The sequence below is a fragment of the Phocoena sinus genome, chromosome 18 (genome assembly GCF_008692025.1).
Source record: "Phocoena sinus isolate mPhoSin1 chromosome 18, mPhoSin1.pri, whole genome shotgun sequence".
In the NCBI taxonomy this organism is placed as follows: domain Eukaryota; kingdom Metazoa; phylum Chordata; class Mammalia; order Artiodactyla; family Phocoenidae; genus Phocoena; species Phocoena sinus.
The window spans coordinates 57193354-57199353 of record NC_045780.1 but is presented as its reverse complement, the minus strand read 5'-3'; positions in this window follow the sequence as shown (position 1 = coordinate 57199353).

Sequence of the window (6000 nt, the reverse complement as noted above, 5' to 3'; positions counted from 1 at the left end):
CTTGTTAATATCCATTCCCTTCCCTTAGAAGGTGTATCGCCTGTTTCCAGGAACTCTACAAATTATTCAAAGTGAGGTTCCATAGGTTCTAGTGAGTTATTTTCTGATTAAATATTCATTCCCAAGTCTCAATGCTCATGTTAAAACTGTGTGATTACTGGGACTTCTCTGGTGGCGCAGTGGTTAAGGATCTGCCTGACAATGCAGAGGACACAGGTTTGTAGCCCTGAGCCAGGAAGATCCTACATGCTGTGGAACAACTAAGCCCATGTGCCACAACTGCTGAGCCGGTGCCCTACAGCCTTTGAGCCACAACTACTGAAGCCCATGCTCCTAGAGCCAGTGCTCCACAACAAGAGAAGCCACCGCGATGAGAAGCCCATGTACTGCAATGAAGACACAATACAGCCAAAAATAAATAAATAAATAATTTTTAAAAACCCCAACTGTGTGATTAGTAAGGAGTCATGATCATGCAGTTGAGAGGGAAAGCTTGTTCAGAGTTTCTTGTTTGCAAAGAATGAAGTCAAAGCCATTTCCTCTTTTCTGTTCACAGTTACGTGGTAGACGTTTAAGATCCTTAGCTAGAGCATCTGATTGACTAAGTGTTAATTATGTCCTGGAAGTGGAGGAAAAGGTTGGAAAAACGTTGATCCAATAGAAGAACCTTCTGGGGACTCCCCTAAGGTTTTGTACTGTAAGGACAGGCATCAAGATTTACAACTCTATCAGGGTTACAGAAATTGGGAAGCAGTGATTTTCCAAAAGGAAATTAGAGTTAGAAATGAGAACTGAAAGACAGCAAATATCAACTATTGCTAGGGAATAAAATTTGCTCAAGGCCAATTTTTACTGACAATTACAAGTTATCCCTGATTCATTTACTGAAAACAGTGCATTCTAAGACAAAACATATTTAGCATGACCTTCCTTTTTCCTTTTCTCAAGGTGAAATGAACAAACTAATAGTCTACAGAAAATTCTCCATATCCTTGAAGGCAGAGACTGCCTTGCTCATTTGGGAATGTCCCCTGTGACTTGCTCCCTGACTAAATGCCTGAGCCAAAGTCGCTTCCTATGATGACAACAGGTTATTGGCAAATCTCCAGAGAAATATCATCACATTGAAGTTGATACTAAATTAGAACAATGCTATTTGGCTTGATAGGAGTTGAAGCCATTTTTCTGTCATATAATAGATCCCATATCAGTACCCTTCAAGAAACTGCCCTGAAAGCATCAACTATATTATTCTTTCAGAAAATTGGTCAGATAAAGGAACTCTTTAAAAATAAAAGAGAAGATTATTTTTTCATTTAGAACATAATGTAAATCCATGTCATTTAAAAAATGTTAATTTGGTTAAGAAGAATGCATCCTACATTGAACAGAATCCATGAATGAGTATAATTGGGGAGCATTAAATTCAGTGATTATGGCAGAATACTGATTTAGAACACAGCTACTGGGTCAAGTGGGATCAAGGGGCCACAGAGTCCCTTAGAACCATAGAAGTCCTCTGAAACCTGCTGTTCTTTTCCCCATAATAACTTGAGCGATTATAAAGGGAAGACACTGGTTACTGGAGGATGCTATAGCTTAAAGGCAAACCAGTCCTGACTCTTTTGGGATGATTTACCTGCTTTTTGGTTTCTTTGGTTTGTTCATTGATTTTAATCTATAGCAAAAGAATCATTTTGTTTGTGGATAAATATCATAAGCAAGCAACATGAGGCCAGCCATACCACAATGAATGAGCTTAAATACTAATTTAATATAGTAAACTAGATCTGACGTAGACCTCATTGAAAATTCTCACCTTTGTTATTGTTCCCAAATGCTTTAGTAAATTGCCAAAATCCCATGAAAAGTAAATAAATAATAAGCTTATGATCTGAATGTAGATCTTCTGGAAACTAATCTAGATCTCTAAATAAGTAAAACTTGCAAAGCGTTGTTACAACTGCTTTGTTAAAACATTTATGGTGTAGATTTTGAAGGTGAACAATATTTAACACTTGCAAAGAATAATCAGATTAATATAAAAAATAAAAATTTGAAGCAGTTGAGTAGGTCACTTGACCTAACCAAGTCTCAGTTGCCCTCCTACTAAAAGAGGTGGAAAGAAATAGAGTTATATGTGTTATAGCATCTGTTACAATAGCTGTCACAGAGCAGATCATCAATAAAGCTGTATTGCCTTCCCTGCCTTTTCCTGCTCTCTCTTCCTTAATCTTTATTTCATTCTCATTTCCCCTTTCTTCCTTTCCTTATCTTTCCTTTCCTTTTCCAACTTTTATGTTCCTTGCTTTCCTTTTCATAAATTATTATGTTTAATTTCAAAGACTTAATACTCTAGAAAAAAATCAGTCACTCAGTAAAAGGAGAAAATACTCAAAGCTGACCAATTTTGTAAAATAGGAGTTTTATTTTTAAAATTGTCGTTGTTACTGCTTTATACAGACATTTGAAATAATATGTTCTAAAACATTCTTTATTTGTTCTCTGATTTAATCCATCAACAAACATTTTTGGGGGACCTTTTGTAACCTTGAGTATGGTCAGTGAGTGTTAATTAACTGCAAATATTTTAGTGTAAATGCCAGTGCAATCTATTTCATTCTTAATCTACATGAAAATAATTTCTCTGTTGCTAAGTTTAAACATATTGCATGCATTTTAAATCATTTTTAAATTAAAATGTCTCCCAATTTAAATAGAGTTCATTAAATTATCATGTTGTCCACTAGATTAATATTGAATATGCTAAGTCATATTGCCCAGGTTAAAACAGATATCTATACTAAAGTTAACATTATACAAGCAGTAATATTTCCTAAATTCTATAGCTGATGGAACTTTTTTTTTTTTTTGATGGAACTCTTATTCATCACTAGATGGCACTCTAAATTTAGACTGTGATATAGGTTTTTTCAACTAGAAGTACATTACTTGTATTTTATAAAGAAATTCATCATATGAAATAAACAAATTCATGAAGAATTCATCATATGAAATAAACAAATTATCGACCCCTCTCCCCATATACAAAGTGAGATTTCCCCTACTACCTGTTGGTGATGACTAAGAAAACCTGCAATACTTAATTAAAACAATATAAAAAATTTTGCCAATATAATATGATAAAAAGACTGAACTAAAAAGAGAATATGAAGGTTATTTTAAAATGTTTCTCATAAATTTTTCAAACCTTATGTTTAAATTTTTAATTTTAGGGTTTAATTTATATGTATATATCCAATAATATAGAAAATTTTAAAGTATCTTAATTTATGTATAAAGAGATTACTACCTTTGAAAAAGCTGCCTTACTTCTTAAAAACTAATTTTTTTATTCATATGTAGATATACAAATAGGGTGGATACAGTAAAAATGAAAATTTTACTATGGTTAAAATATGTTTTCCTAATCAAATATAATTGTGGGCTGCCCCAAACAGACAATGATAACTTATGTGATTCCTGTTTCCTCACATGATATAAGTTCATCAAGTTCTTAATTTCTCTAGAGATATTTTAGCTTCATAAAAATACTAAGTTCTTTCTTGTCTTATTCTCATATGTAAGTGATGACTTCCCATATAAAGTGACAAGAATGAACCTTTGGAAGCACGATCGTGATCATTTGAAAAGTAACCAGCCAATGATCTTATGATCCTGGTGTAATTGAAACCGTCAACTATTCTCCCAGGTACAGCGGCCCTGATGGTTAGCATAAGGGGCGATGAGGTTTCCCGGCCTCACATTCAGGCTGTCAATTAGACCACATGAAGGCACACTTCTAGCAGGGCTAATGCCGCTGCTAGAGAAAACGGGCATTTGAAGATAGCCGATACTTACTTAGAAATTTCTGTATTAGAAGCCAACATTTTCCATGGATGAAAGTCAATAATTTATCTCTGACTTTTTGCTAAGGTCACCACTCCAATTACAATGTAAAAACGCATGAATTACGAATGGTTTTGGCTTTGCTAATGACTACAGATTTTTTTTTTTTTCTTTTCCTGACTGCACACTAAAGATCAACTTTTTAATTCTCTGGGTCAGATAAATGGGAAATGACTATTATATTCTTCCTTTCCTCATTAGAGAATGAGATCTTTGAATAAAATCCCTTTTGAACAAATGGGAAAAAAAAAAAAAAGTAGAGCTCTGTTGCATTGCAACAAAGTTTCTTTTTCACTAAGTTTCTACATTGTGAGAGGAAGGGGGAAATCCATCACTGTGAACACTGATAAATGGGTGGAGTTTTAATATTCATATTTCTGATTCAATTACTGTTAATGTGATATAAAAGGAGAAGGCAAACTATTATGTTACTTTGAGATATATGAAATACATATATATTACCTAAGGGGGATAAAATATTCTTAGAATTGTTATTGTCTTTAAATACTCCAAAAATGTTCTGATGCATTATGAAATATAAAGAAAATGAATTTATTTTAAATTTTCACTTCATTTGAAGTTAAAAGTTATCTTTGTTAATACTGATTTGTTATGGATATACAAAAGGAGATCAAGAATTCAGGGAAATGTATTATATACATTGCTTGTGAAGACAAAATTGAAAACAAATATTTACTAACCAATATTAAATTTACCAAGATTTGATGTGGGATGCAATAAAAGGGCTATAAAATTAAAATGCTTTGGTAAAAAATAAATTATATTATTCAAATGGTCACAAATTAAGAGAAATAAAGAGTTGTGTCAGAAGGTGGAACTTTAGGAAATATACCTAAAACAAGCACAAACTTTGGCCCCAAATTATTCACAGAAATCAGATTGGAAGCTACCAATGCCTAATTCAAGGCATCAATGTATCGGAAGTCTCTCTAATAAACTCAGGTACATTTGTCAAAAGAATGAGGGACTTGGAATTAGGCAACCTGGATTTGAATCCTAACTTTGTTCTTTCTAGCTTTGGGAACTTGGAAAAACAATTTAATGTATTTAAGCCTAGGCTTCCTTGTCCTAATATAAGAAAAAATACCACCTAAACAACCCTACTGTCAATTGCCTATTTGGCAGAAGATCTAGAACTGAAATGTCTGGAAACCATGACCAAGCATTCATTTTATAGATTAGCTTCTTCTGGACATAACTGCTTATTTTTATGGTCTTTCCTCAAATTCCAGCTCAGCTGTATCATTGATTCTTCCAAACTCTGTCAATTAGTAGGATTTAAAACATCACCACAGATTTTCTTAAAATTGAGTGGAAACGTGTATTTGAATTATTTTAAAATGCAGCAAGTAACTCTATTTATTACATAAGGTTCTGCTTATTCCAAAATGTGTTTGAGGCAGCTACATATAACTTTTACTCTAAAATACACTTGGTTAAATACACTTGGTTAAAATATACTTGGTTAATGTGCTTGGTAACGTGGTTCACTTACCATTATCTTTAGCAACCCAGGAGGTTACCAACTTTAGGTTACTTTTTTTTTTTAATTAAGAAATACAAAAACTAAAATAAAAAACAATGTAAATTATTAAAAAAAGAGAATATGAGAATAAAGTAAGAATATATTTATTCTAAGTATTTAAATATGAAAAGAATACTGGGGCTCACACTAATCTGATTCTACTTCTTGATGGTATCTTCTAAGTTTTGCTGATCAAAATATTGGTTCACAGACCTGCAGCATCCACACCAACTGGGAACTTGTAAGAAATGCACATTTTTCAGGTCCCAAACCATACCTACTGCATTTTATTTATTTATTTATTTTAATATTTATTTATTTGGTTGTGCCAGGTCTTAGTTGTGGCAGGTGGGCCCCTTAGTTGCAGCTCACGGGCTCCTTAGTTGTGGCATGAGAACTCTTAGTTGTGGCATGCATGTGGGATCTAGTTCCCTAGACCAGGGATTGAACCTGGGCCCCCTACATTGGGAGCGTCGAGTCTCAACCACTGCGCCACCAGGGAGGTACATTTTACCCCTAGTGCATTTGAGCATCCTCTCCAGTTG